The sequence below is a fragment of the Porites lutea genome, chromosome 8 (genome assembly GCF_958299795.1).
Source record: "Porites lutea chromosome 8, jaPorLute2.1, whole genome shotgun sequence".
Taxonomy (NCBI): Eukaryota; Metazoa; Cnidaria; class Anthozoa; order Scleractinia; family Poritidae; genus Porites; species Porites lutea.
The window spans coordinates 25,124,051-25,138,805 of record NC_133208.1 but is presented as its reverse complement, the minus strand read 5'-3'; the positions used below and the strand labels follow the sequence as shown (position 1 = coordinate 25,138,805).

Here is a 14,755-nt window from a genome sequence, read left to right as displayed (position 1 = left end):
ATTAGTTGTCAACTTAAACGACATGTTTCCTCTCACTTTACAAGTTCTTTGTTTCCGTTTCACCTTCGCCATCTTTTAAACTGCTCTTATCAAATGCACCTGCAAATAGAAAAACTAATCATGATGACGGTTCCCTTTCGTATGTATTCTTTGCACGATTTATTTTAGCCATCGATCAACATGCTTCTGTTGCTCGTTGTGCTAAATATTTTACCTTAATACCTCTAACACATTTAAAGTCAAACAAATAGCAAACCTTTACACTTTGAGGAAATTAGTTGTATGCTAAAAGTTTAGTAAAGTCGTATTGTATCACGTTCAGCTTAAATGCAATTCGTATAATTTTCGCACTGCATACCCATTGTTCCGACACGGGGGAACTAAGTTATGGGAGGCAACCGCGACTGCCAGGACAATAGGCATGCGGAATAATTAACAATTATTCTTTGAAATCGAGGTGAATAGTGGCCAAATATTTACCGAGACGCGAAAGCGGCGAGGTAAATATTTCCAAAGCCACTATTCACCGAGATTGAAAAGAATAATTGTTTTAGTATATACACACGAAGTGATCTCAACAAAATCAGAGAGGAAACCATTCAAAAGTACGATTTGATTGACAGATCAAATCACGCGTAAGTTTAAAAATAGATCTTTGCAGAATTTTCAAACATGGCAATTCACAAGTTTATCATTTCGCAAACCGACAGCGTAATGGCTTAAATGGAACCGCTAAAAGTTTGAACTGTTTCCTTACCTGAGAAGAAAAGTAGAGCGTTGTTGTTTTCTGTTGACTCGCCAAGTTTATAGCCAAAAGGGTTTGTTGTGTCGTTCTTCGCATGAAGTGCTCACAAAAATGGCGGCTCGGTTGCTCGAGGTAAGACTTCGTCTTCCTGTATCATTCTTTTTCCTGTTCACTTGAAACGTAGAATTTCTGCAAACATTTCCTTTTAAATTTGTTTTTCATAAATAAACTTCGATTTCTGAACGAAAATTTTCTTGTCAGAAAATGCTGAGTTCACGAAACGGCTTCTTCTACGCGAATACACGGGAGTTGTAAACAATCCATCGAGCACAAAACTCAGCTACAGTAAATTGAAAAACGCCGTATTGAACCCTTCCAAGTATTTTCTTGCCTTAAAAGAAGTCAGCCCTAGGATTTTGTCGACTTTTAAAAGATCGTTCTCTAAAAAGATGGGAAAAACACCGATCTCACACATTATCCACTCGCTAGGAGGTGAATATTGTTGAATAGTCCGAGATAGCGAACCAATCAGATTGCTTGAATCACCAAGATCACTGAGTGTGTATATACTAATGAGGGTTAGCGACGTCAACCGCCACCAGGGGAGGTGGGAGGGGCGAAATTTCTAAGTCATTTCCACTAACCTTCGCTGAACTAGCCAAGAGGCGGGCAAAAACTAAGCAAATCTAACCAAGGGCCGCAATGAATCATGCCACCAGCGTGCAGGCCCAAAACGACGGAATTTACGGAGTTACTTAATTCCCGCGTCACGGGCCAATAATGTATGCAGTGGGAATATTTTACTTTATTTTAATTTCCTTCGTTTTCTGTTTACATACTGATCAGATTATATCTTGAGGAAGGAGGTTCATATCAAGACAACCATGCTATCCCTTGCAGCCCGTGCAATGGTTGACCAAAATATCAACCATCTCCTCTGTTACAAAATCGCGACTACCAAGAGAACTAAAGCGAAACATATTGTAAAACCCAATTGAATCGAATGAAATACTGTCTTGGGGAAATATTAAATCTTGCGACTTCTCCGCGAAACAAGCATCATAAAAGAGGCGATTGATGACAAAACTGAACCTCGTTTTAAGAACACACGAAAACGACAAGGGAGTTGCCCTTAGCTCATTTTCCAGAAAAATATCTGTATAAAAGAGAAGTTTCAAAATAAAATGCTCCTGCAGCTGCTTGGGCTAGATTGAGTTCCGCGGGAATCTTTGCGTCTGCTTTTAAACTCTCGCTCACCGGTAATAATTATTAGTACGTATACCCTGCTCTGTGCTCGATCTGGTTCCCTCAGCATTGATCTGTTTTAAGACTAAAAAATACATACAGCGTTTTTTATAGCCTGTTCCAGGCTCTCAGATAGTAGGGATGACGAGGTGAAAGGCGTACAAAAATATGAGCGCCTGAATCTGAGAAAAGGGGGCCCCTTTTATTTTCCCGTTCGCGCTTTCTCAATTTCGCGGACCGACTATCTCGGAAGCTGTAAGAGGCTACGTTTTTTCTTTCATCAGGTACACCGTTAAGAAAAAGTGTGTTTGACACTTACTCCTCTTCTCTGACTTAAATTGTTTTCTTATGCTCTTTGGAATCTAAACTACTGTTTTCTACATTCTCATTTTAGTTAGTTATTTTAGATCCGAGCATGCATGCCTTACGAAATATTCCATGAGATTCGGAAAATAAAATTCGGCCTTCTCTCCAGTTGCCTCAGTTTCATGAACAGGGTTGAAAAAAAACAAAACAATGAATAAGGAAACTAAGTGAACAAAACTTTTTTTCAAAATAATGCGTTGTCAGGAACCTTTAGTTAATTTCAGATATTTTGACTAAAAACAGCTAGAAAAACCTGAAAATTAGATCAAATACAAACCTTTGAATATTACATCATCTCCAATCAGCATAAAGGGTGCCCACTGCATGACGTCAGAAAAGCGAGTCGCTCTCATCGACTTCATGGCCTGGTGAAGAGATTCACTGGCGCTTTCACCATGAACAAGGTGCTCGTAAAAACGATTCATAAACCACATAGTAGCTTCGTCCTGTACAGCCCACAGTGACGCCAACACAGCGCGTGCACCCGATGCTAGAAATGCACGAGCGATTCCAACAATTCCCTCAGCCCTTATCTGACCACTTGCACTATGACAGCAGCTAAGGACAACCAGCTTGGCTGTTAGGCGAACTTGTGAAATTTCAGCCATCGTCAATAAGTAGTCTTCTTCGTGTGGAGTTCCGAAGGAGCTTATAGGGGAAAGAGCTATTTCTCCACGTTCAGCATAACCATGAGCAGCGAAGTGAATAATACTTACTGAATGCATGCTTTCCAGGACTGCCTGCTTAGTTGCATCCCTTCCAAGCAACGGTTGAACACCGAGCAGTCCCCCAATCATCTCTGCTTCCTTTCTGGCCCAAGGCAATGAGTTTAACTGTAGAAGTTTTCCTTGGTAGTATACTTCACTAACGTCTGGCTCTCCTACGATCAGTGCACCGGTTTTGCTATGGTAGTCTACTGGACTGAGCTGAATCAACTTAAGAGTTGTCAAGGAAGGGACAGAACGAATCCTGAAAGTATCCGATAAATACTTTCCATTATCATCCATTAAAGCAGCAAAAGGAATTGGATACAACAAGTTATCCGGTACAATAATGATTTCTGATTCTTGGAGTAAGTCAGCTACAGGAGCGACTACCATGTTGTAGCCATCAGCAAGGGTTAAAGGTTTAGAGTCGTGATTTTCGTCTTCCTCTTCTTCTATAAGACGCGAAGATTCGAAGCTGTCACTCTGAGATGGTTTGCATGATGGCGGGAAGCTTACACATGAAAACAATGATCGATCTTCGCATTGGTCTTGACGGAGATCAAGAGAGCCACCAAATGTCTGATTTCCAAACACTTCATCTGCCTTTTCTTTGAGTGTCGTTTGTCGAAAAACTATAATTTTGTTTGGCTTGAGGATCCAAAAGTACATATTATCACCGAAGCAGGAAACATAAAGACAAGAACTAAGTGCATTTTTGTTCATGATGTTCTCAATACCAAACCATGACAGTGGGTTGACTGTTACCCCTTTATCCACAGAGTACTTATCTGACAGTACGTCTGTCAGTGCTCGGGACCGTCCAAGCTCGGCAACGTAAAGAGCTTCATAGTAACTGCCTGTAGTAATCAACAACCTACAAAGAAGAAGGTAAGGGGACACATGCTTATCAAAAAAAGAAATTTTGAATTTATCTTTCACTCTTAAAAAATCATGCATTTCTTCGCACTTCTGAATGCTTTGATACAGATTTCGCATCAGTTCATTTATGCTTCCTCCTGCCGCTAACGCGTTCAGAACAATGGTAAGGTGGCTGTCAAACTGCATTTCAATGTCCCCTATTTCGTAACTTATCTCAAGTCCTTTATTAGCAAATTCTTGACTCTTCGCATGAAGCTGAAATTCTCGAGTAAAAAGTTTTCCCAGCCTTAAGTATGAAGCTCCAACACCAGCCTTGTCACCGATTTCTTTCCTGATCATTAGTGCTTTTTGAAGGTATTCTTCAGCCTTGGTGTATTGACCAACAGATTGAAACACAGCTCCTAGATTTCCGTAAGCTGCTGCCTCCCCTTTTCTGTCACCGATTTCTTTGTTGATCATTAGTGATTTTTGAAGGTATTCTTCAGCCTTGGTATATTGACCAACATATTGAAACACAGCTCCTAGATTTCCGTAGTCTGATGCTTCTCCCCCTTTGTCACCGATTTCTTTCCTAATAACTAGTGCTTTTTGAAGGTATTCTTCAGCCTTGGTATATTGACCAACAGAAATAAACACAGTTCCTAGATTTCCGTAAGCTGATGCTTCCTCTTTTCTGTCACCGATTTCTTTCTTGATCATTAGCGCTTTTTGAAGGTATTCTTCAGCCCTGGTGTATTGACCAACAGATTGAAACACCGTTCCTAGATGTCCGTAATCCGATGCTTCTCCCCCTTTGTCACCGATTTCTTTCCTGATCACTAGTGCTTCTTGAAGGTATTCTTCAGCCTTGGTATATTGCCCTACAGAAAGAAACACAGCTCCTAGATTTCTGTAAGCTGATGCTTCTCCCTCTTTGTCACCGATTTCTTTCCTAATAATTAGTGCTCTTTGAAGGTATTGTTCAGCCTTGGTATATTGACCAACAGATTTAAACACAGTTCCTAGATTTCCGTAAGCTGATGCTTCCCCTTTTCTGTCACCGATTTCGTTGTTGATCATTAGTGCTTTTTGAAGATATTCTTCAGCCCTGGTATATTGACCAACATATTGAAACAAAGTTCCTAGATTTCCGTAATCTGATGCTTCTCCCCCTTTGTCACCGATTTCTTTCCCAATAACTAGTGCTTTTTGAAGGTATTCTTCAGCCTTGGTATATTGACCGACATACTTAAACACAGTTCCTAGATTTCGGGAAACAGATGCTTCTGCTTTTTTGTCACCGAGTTCTTTCCTGATCACTAATGCTTTTTGAAGGTATTCTTCAGCCTTGGTATATTGACCAACAGATTGAAACACAGTTCCTAGACTTCCGTAGGCTGATGCTTCTCCTTTTTTGTCACCGATTTCTTTCTTGATCAGTAGCGCTTTTTGAAGGTATTCTTCAGCCTTGGTATATTGACCAACATATTTGAACACAGCTCCAAGATTTCCGTAAGCTGATGATTCCCCTTCTTTGTCACCGATTTCTTTCCCGATCACCAGTGCTTTTCGAAAGTATTCTTCAGCCTTGGTGTATTGACCAACAGAAAGAAACACAGTTGCTAGATTTCCGTAACTGGATGCTTCTCCTTCTTTGTAACCGATCTCTTTGCTGATCACTAGTGCGTTTTGAAGGTATTCTTCAGCCTTGGTATATTGACCGACAGATTGAAACACAGTTCCCAGATTTTCGTAAGCTGATGCTTCTCCTTCTTTGTAACCGATCTCTTTGCTGATCACTAGTGCGTTTTGAAGGTATTCTTCAGCCTTGGTATATTGACCAACAGAAAGAAACACAGTTCCTAGATTTCCGTACTCTGATGCTTCTCCCTCTTTGTCACCGATTTCTTTGCTGATCACTAGTGCTTTATGAAGGTATTCTTCAGCTTTGGTATATTGACCAACAGATTTAAACACAGTTCCTAGATTTCCGTAACATATTCCAACTCCGCGATTGTTTCCAGCCTGAATCATGATGCCGAGTGCCTTCTCGTAAAACTGTATTGCTTCCTCGTATTTGCTTCTTTGATCGTAGTTGTTCGCTATTTTAAGTAATATCATCCCTTCTTTGTCTTTTTGCCCTCTATTGTGTAGTGTCACGTGAAGCTTTTTACCACATTCTATCGCACGGGTGTGATCTTGCATAAGAGTATATCCATCAAAAAGTTTATGGTATACATAGATAAGATGTGGTGTGGTAATTTCTTTGATTGTCTCTAGGGCTTTACCGCTAAGGAGCACCAAACATTCGTTGAAGATGTGTACTGCTTTTATAATACGACCAGTGTTGAAAAGAAAAGTTGCAACGACCGCACCAATTTGAATGGTCTGTAGAATCTCCGACATTTTGTCCATGGTCCTTTTTTCTGAACTTTGAGAAAAAAAATATTTTAAGAGTAAGAAAGTAGAAACAAGATTCTTAACGTCTTTTTAACTGAACAGTTAAACTTCTTGGGCAATATGATCAAGCTTTCATGTAAGGTCACGATTATTATAAGTGCTGGACTTTCTTCTTTGGCATAGTATTCTATACTTGTTGCATCTGCAAATGCAGAATATCTATTAAAATAAATAGTTTTCCAAAGGAGTTTGTAACGTACTGGGACCAGTTGCTCGAAGCATGGTTAGCGTTAACCAGCGTTTAATACCTTGACAACGTATTGGTTTTGATACAGCTTAACCAATGGTTAAAGCTAACCATGCTTTGAGCAACTCAGCCCTGTTTGCCATCATACACCTTACTGTAAAAAATTCCGGAAAATAGAACTATTTTAGTCACAAGCTCTGACATCTTTACTTAATTCCCAGTCTAACTTTTGTTTCTAACATTTGCCATTACATCTTATATAGTGCTTTATATTTTTTGCCAGCTGCTTAATTTTAGTATTGAACTTTTTCTCGCTCTTTTTCTCCGGTATCGCAGAGGGTTCAAATCCCGGTAAGCCAGAATTTCGTTTTTGTCAGGCTTTCTCAGTGCAAGTGCATAAAGTTGCGTCTTTAACAGCAAGGCTTCTCCACATTTAAACGTTCAACACGCGTGCAAAGAAATCTGTCAGGATCTTTTTTCAAGTCATGAAAGTGAACTCGAAAAACGTCTTTCGTTGGCTGTAGAGTTCGTGTGCAGTGGTACGCTGACAAAGCAAGCCAGAAGTTCTTAGCGACCAAACAATACATACCTTGGGTATGTAATTGAGATTATAGAGGAACATCGATACAATGAAGGGCCAAGGCACAAGTAAAACGTGTTCGTTTTATTTAGGTTCCACTGAGGTCTTCAACATCGATTTATATATTCTCGAATATTCTCTGATCAGGAAACTGAGCAAAGCTGTCATGTGGTTAAACTTAAAGGCAGTTGATGCTCTTTGCCTAAAGGCAAAGGCAGAGCTTATTACGCTGCTATAGGATATAAAATAATTCTTATTATTCAGATTGAGGGTTTAATTCAGGTGTAAATCTCAAAAAAACTCGATAGATTTACTGCTTGAAATATAAATGTTGGTAAGCCAATTTCTAAAAAATTCATGTACGTTATGATTTAGCACCGCTCAGGGTCTACTCGCAGCACTTCACTTTAATATAATTTGTAATCTCTAGTAATAAGCAAAAGAAGCCCTCGTTCGAAGTCCTGGTTCGAATCCTAGCTCCATTCCATTCTCGACTTCTCGCTCTGTATTCAGGTATACGCAAGTATATGCCACGGAAACAGTTGAATTCTGAGCGATAAGTGAAAACTCTCTTGAAAATATTGCGTGCGTTCTACAGACGCTTCACTTTTCAGACGAATTTGCTGACAAACGTTTCTCATTTTTGTCAGCAATTATTTCTCGCGATTATTTCAATTTTAGAAGAAATATAGTAAATATATTCCAATGATTACATGTATTATTGTCTCTAACCCTTAGATTATTACTTGTATTGAAATTTTCTCGCTTGAATCAAATAGCAAGGACGTTTGGGGAATACTTTAACTTAATAATTAGAAGTATTGACAGAATAGACGAATCTGCCAACTCTTTTACAAACGTTTCTGATTTTGTCAGCAATTATTTATAGTTTATACTTTCCAGGTTACTGATTCAGGAAATAACAAATAGTCTCTAATTATAATAATATAAAAGCAAAGGTCTCGATAATATTATAGTTTGCTCAAACAAAAAATAAAATTGTTTAATACTAAACGGCGGAGGCAACGAGAACGGTGAAAAAACAAGAATAGGTCTAATTAGCAAAAATCCAACTTTGCACGTGCAGCACACTTTTTTACATTTCTTTGCCGTTTTTTCGACTACAACGTGAAACTTCCAGAAACTTCCCGGTTACACGTTTTATGGAGGAAATGTCGTACGTGTTCTTGTTCACTTTTTTTTTTTCACTGTCGCTCATTTTCCCCCTGGTGGCAGCTGGCATTTCTCATTAGAGACTTTAAGATCCACCGACGCGACCGCAACGAGAACGTCGCTTAAAAACTGAATTTGCGTTCTTTCAGTCTTTATCGTTATTATTCCTACACACTTACTTTGCAAATTTAAGTGAACCCTCCTGAAGTTGAATTCCAAGGGACCGTATCCAAGTTCAGAAAGAGAAATAAAATTTCATTGTTGCTTGTTTACGTTCTCCATAAAACGCGAAATTAGGCATCTTCACGTCGTAGTCGTGCTAAAACGGCAAAAAAATGTACAAAAAAGTGTGATGGACGTGCAAAGTTGTGGTTTTGCTTATTAAACCTTCTGTTTTTTTTTTACGTTCTCGTTGCGGTCGCGTCGTTGGATCTTAAAGTCCCTATTTTCTCACCGCCGCTACAAAATTTCATGTTGTTCCTCCAACAAAACATGTACATGTCTCCTTTTTTTTTTGTCTCTCGCTCTAGCCCTTTTTCTAGTTGAGCTTCTCTGGCCTGTCACCCTACTTTCTCTTTTTCTCTGTCTTTCTCTTTCTCTAAATTCCAAATTTGTGGACATGAAAATTAATCTAAGCTTAATACTTTAGCCAAAACGGATACAGAAACATTTTTCGCTTTCCGTTTTCGTCTTTATTGACTCTTTAGTTATCTCTGCTTCACAAGAAGCGGGTGACCATACGCTTTCCCGCCAAAATAACCTGACATCTGGAATTGGCTTACATGAAATGTGTGTACGGACGGTCGTTCGGGCGTACGCTACGTCATAACCAAATTTGCTAGCTTTCATAGGTTACCAATTTATCTCAGCAATGGGTCTCCGGCGCGCGCCCTTCGCGCCCGCAGGAGCTCCGCTACAAATCGTGTTCCCATCAACTCATACATATTTAAAACCAGAGTAAAAAGGGTAAGCTCTTCTTCAAGCAATTATGTAGGTTTTGCCTTTTTAGGTCAGAAAAAATATGTCCCTTTCCTGAACTAGTCCAAGACAAGCCAAGCTAGCTACCTCCAGGGAGTAAGGTTTGTCGCGCTTGACGTGCTAGAAAACCATCAAAAGCTGTTTTGCTCTGAAAGATTATAGTATCAACAGTCCCTTGTTAAATATGGATGTCGAGCTACTTCGATGACACTGTTGTCGGGGAAAATTAAAGACTCCCATGCCGCCAAGGTAAAGAAAAGCTACATAAATATTACTGAAACTAAAGACAAATTAGGTTGCTTGCTACCGCTAAACACACAAAGCAGAACTTGTAAGATCTCGGCGAAGGAAGAAACTGGACAAAACCATCTTCTCCCATAATAATATATCAAATAAAGGTAACACGAAAAGCGATTTATACTGCTGACATACAATGTATTCTAAACTGCTAGGAAAAGAGAAAGAATTTTTAGTTTAACGAGGACATGAAAAGAACTGAGAGAATCAACCACCAACAGTAAACAAAACGTTGCATGAATAATATATAAAAAAAGTAGGGAAAAAACCCGTCACTTTTTGTTGCTCAACCTGTAAAATGGATTCGCACCTATCAGTGAGAATAAATAGCGTTTTTTGTATCTTCGGAAACTTGAAGTTCAAAATACCGCCATGAAACCGTAAACCCAAACAAGGTTATATCCAACTCGATGGACGTCAAACTAAATAGTTTGAATTAGGCGGGCATTGCTTTGCAGTCAGAGGAAAGTTCGCAAAATCTTTTGTTGATGTTAAGTCCGCCAGTATTTAGAAATCGCAACGAAAGAAATCTTAATTTGCCCTACCGCTGATCGTCAAGAAGAAATCGTTTCGCTTTCCGAGAAGAAAGAAAGTGCTAAAGTGCTAAAGTGCTTAAGTGCTAAACAGATAAATTACTATAATGAGAAATGATGTAATCAACGTGGAAAGAGATACTGTGAAATTTGTTGGAAGGAGCAAATATTGCCTAGAAGTTTCTAAAACTTGAGAAAGGAAGGCCTGTTTCCATATCCTCTATTTTCTCTTTTAAGATCGTCGAGTGTGCGTATGAAAATAGAAATTGCGGGGATTTATTGACCGCAAGGGGATATTGGGACTTTTTCTTAGTATTAAGGGGAAGTCAAACTACTCACCTTCCTCCGAGGAAGTTTGTGGCGCAAGACTCCTCAACGGCTGTTTCGCTGTTCAAGGTTAACGAACCCAGCAATCAAATGTAGCAGTGCCAAGATGTATTATAACACTTACGCTCTGAGAACCTAATTCCACCAATATTAACCCTACAAAACGAACGACATTTGGAACTGTTTTGCTTTCCAAGAAAGTGAAGAGGACTGACATGCTCCAATACAGACATTAGGAAAAAACCGACGGAAATGATTTAGGTTTGTAACATAATATGTATGCGACACTACCAAGAGCTTACCAGTAAATCTATCTGTAAGAGAACAGTGAAGTAGTACAATGAAGAAGAAATACGATGACGATACCAAGAAAGAATACGCAGGTCAATCAAAGGGACTACGTCACGACAGTGCGCATGTATGATCTTTGACAGTTGCTTATTGTTTTTGAACCAATCGGAAGCGAGTAAGATGCACGCAAGGAAATTTGCATAATTCAAGATTCATTGTTCGCGAAGCGGGAGTCGTTTTTGTTCGATTTGATATATCCCCATAAGCTTAATTCACACTTATTCCCTGGTATTCCTCAGATATATGTTGCAGCCGATAAGAAGAAGATTAACAACCCTGTCCTGCTTTGAAACAAACATTTACCTACGCGTATTTTCACGTACCCACGCTAGCAAACCAGTCTCCGATCCGTAACCAACAATAATTTGTAAACAAATCTTACTGATCTCCCTGTGTGCCCAATATAAACTTAGAAATACCTGCAAATGGCGCCTGACCGGTGACCAAAACACACAGCATCGGATGAGGCAAACTTTTTGCTTAAAATACCAGCTAAATGTGTACTATTTAACAATTAATGAATGAGGCTGAGTATCTTATGAAGAATTATGGAGATCTAGGAGGGTGTTCTCGTTAAGCAGAAAATTCTTCCAAATTTGGTCATCAGTAAGTAATTGTGGTGAATTATGAGCGTGCTTTTGGCCAATCAGAATTACGGAAATATTTTGAATGAATAATAACATAAAATAAGCCATGCCATGCGGCCGGCTAGCGCGATGAACACTCCGACTTTGCAAATGAGTCTTGTGATGAGCATGGGATTTATTTCCGGCGATGATTGAAATGAAAGTGCCTTGTAAATCACTTTTTCGATTCCTGGCAATAATGTAATTTCTCTGGAATCGAGGCCCTTGAATTTTCGTGTATTTATACACGCGTATAGCCTGCTACCCGAGAGGTATTCTTGGTCGTCGGTAACACGCGTACTAAATCAATTCAAAAACAAATAAAAAGTATCGACGTCGATAAAGTAGGAAGTAAAAAAACCTTTAGCGAGTAAGTAATGTTTCTTGTAGAAATAATCGCCTCCTCATTTCTCGATCTAATCTCCAAGCAGGCGAGACCTGCTTGCCGCTGCAAGCACGTTCTTGTTGTTTACAAACTACTAAAGCCCGCTATACGGGTCTTTTAACTAAACTGTTCGGCAAGGGGAGCCAGAAAATATCAGCGGTGTTTTAACACGCGGCCAATGTTAAATTCCCCGCCAAGTCGCGGGGGTCGGGAGCCGGAGTTTCAATTGACTGATGCATTATATCCAGCTCGCTGGACGTCAAACTAAATAGTTTGAATTAAGCGGGCAATGCTTTGCCTTGCAATCAAGGGAAAGTGCTCAAAATCATTTGTTAACGAAGAATCTGTCAGTATTTAGAAATCGTAACGAAAGAAATCTTAATTTGCCCTACCGCTGATTATCAACAAGAAATCGTTTCGCTTTTAAAGAAGAAGGAAAAAAACTAACAACTCTCTATTCTTATTTCCTAGTAGGTATCTTAAGAACAGAAACTGAATATTCGAATCTTAAGTCCCTACATTCTACGAGATAAAGCCTCGTATGTTAATGATTCCCCAAAAGAAACACCCTAGCCCCTGATATAACATACATGACGTGTTGCAAGGAAGCATGTCTACTGATGAATTTTTAGATCGTTTGGAACTTTCATACCAGGGGCATCCAACGACTTTTTTCTGTCGAATTTGTTGGCCGTGGAGCAAATATTGCCTAGATATCTCTAAAACTTGGGAAAGACTAGCCTGTTTAAGATCGTCGAGCGCACGTATGAAAATAGAAATCGCAGGGATTTATTGACCGCAAGCGAATATTGGGAATTTTTTCTTTTTTTACTAACTTACCTACGATTTTCGGAGGTTGAGTTTTTCAAATTTTATTACCTAGATAAAACGATGATTTGTTAAAAAAGGCTTCCCTAAAATTTCTGTATAAGGAAAATGTCCACTAGAATCCTCTAATGTAAGTAAGGACAAACATAGTTTTTAGGGCAGTTCCAAATTTACCAAACAGGCTTTACTTTACAACCTAACGTATTCTTTTGCGCCTTCTTAACTACTGTGCAACGGGTTAAAAACGTGGGACATTCCCTTAACGAGCAAATTATTAAAATTGACATACTTGATTTGGAGGCTAAGGGGAAAATAACGAAATCAATGAATTATCATCATTGAATCTCAATGCGACATTGTTCCTTTTGTTTTCCTAAACCTCTCAGCCAGTTATGAATTTAATAATTCGATACTGGTCTAAAATGGAAGATAAAAGTGGACGTCATTAAACGAAGACTTCACATAAATGGCCCGCCAAAATGTAATCAACAAGGAACGAAATAGCGAAATAGTACATATAGAGATACTGTAAATTTGTTAGAAGGAGCAAATATTGCCTAGAAAGCGCTAAAACTTGGGAAAGGAAGGCCTGTTCCCATATCCTCTATTTTCTCTTTTAAGATCGTCGAGCGCGGTTGTGAAAATAGAAATCGCGGGGATTTATTGGCCGCAGGCGAATATTGGGAATTTTTCTTGGTATTATAAGGGGAGGTCAAAATACTCATCTTCCTCCGAGGAAGTTTGTGGCGCCTGACTTGCTATGAAGACCTCAACGGCTGTTTCGCTCTTCAATTAAGGTTAACGAACCCAGCAATCGAATGTAGCGGTGCCAAGATGTATTATTAACTCTTACGGTCTGAAACCAAGAGAGGATAAAGGGGACAGAGAAGGCATCCCCCATACACACCCTATTCCATAGGTAATTCGTCTCGAGTTATTTTTAGAATCGGGATAAAGTTACCTCGCGCGCGGCGTGGATGTTTCGTGCAGGTTTCGCATGACTAAACGCCGTGCAAAACATGGTGTTTTTGAGGAACGGACGGCAACCTGAAGTGGACTTTTTACATTCCTGGCCATTAATTTTATCCAGATTTCCGGACAAATCGACTCTATAGAGACACTTAGGGACAGACCATTAGAAAAGTTATGGGGTGGGGAGTGGGGAATTTTCGAGCCTTAGGAATTTTCTGTCGTCATCAAATTCCTTGTATGAATTTTTTTAGGCCGCAGCATGAATATTTTTTAGGGTTAATTGGCGTGCATGAATTTTTTCCATTTAATTTTCCCTTAAGCGAAATTTTTTTTTTTGTACTTCGCCCGCCCCCACTCCCCCCCCCCATTAGTTTTCTAATTGTCCGCCCCTTAGCGATACACTTTGTTAACATCAAGGCATCACTTTCGGTTGTCTTGCGTAGCTCAAAATGCAAGTTCCCTATTTACGCGGAAAATTATGTAATCGGGTAATGTAAGATAGTCATTAACATGTTCCATTAGGCAGTGTTGAAAATGGACATATTCTTTATTCCGACTTTTAGATAATTTTTCCGTACAAGACTCCTGATAACTTAAGGTCCTTTCCGAGATATTTCGACGACACAAAACCTATCCGAACTAGAAAATGAATGAATGATGCGATTACATTCCATGATCCCTCCAACGCTTATTTACATCACTGACGTGTTCTCGAGCTATCGACCAGTCCTAACTCGCTTACAACAGGAAAGACACCCAGAGCCAAATACCGTTCTTTCATCGCAATTAGTTCAATTTTAGAAGAAATATATTCCAATGATTACATGTAAAATTGTTTCAAACCCGTAGATTATTGCTTTTATTGGAATTTTCTCGTTTGAATCAAATAGCATGCACGTTTCGGGAATACTTATTAAACTTAAAGAAGTATCTACTTTAAAATATAGTGGCTTAAATATGTTTGATCCTTCTTTTATTCCTCAGTTCTATATAGGTATCTGAAGGTCAGAAAGAAAATACTCCTGGTGTTAGCTACTTTATGTGTAATGTATGTGAAACGCAGTTGAAAGCAACTAAACGGATATAGAATAAACGGGAATGACGATTGCGAAACGTATATATATTAAAAAACTGACT

The 14,755-nt window shown here is 39.2% G+C and overlaps 1 protein-coding gene and 1 pseudogene across 1 annotated transcript in view; one reads left to right on the top strand and one right to left on the bottom strand.

Annotated features, from left to right (window-relative positions):
- Positions 1–14,755, top strand: part of LOC140946783 (uncharacterized) — a 130,396-nt gene that overhangs the window by 41,888 nt on the left and 73,753 nt on the right. The gene's annotated exons all lie outside the window — the stretch shown is intronic.
- LOC140945410 (uncharacterized) overlaps positions 38–14,755 on the bottom strand; it is a 122,289-nt pseudogene continuing 107,571 nt past the window's right edge.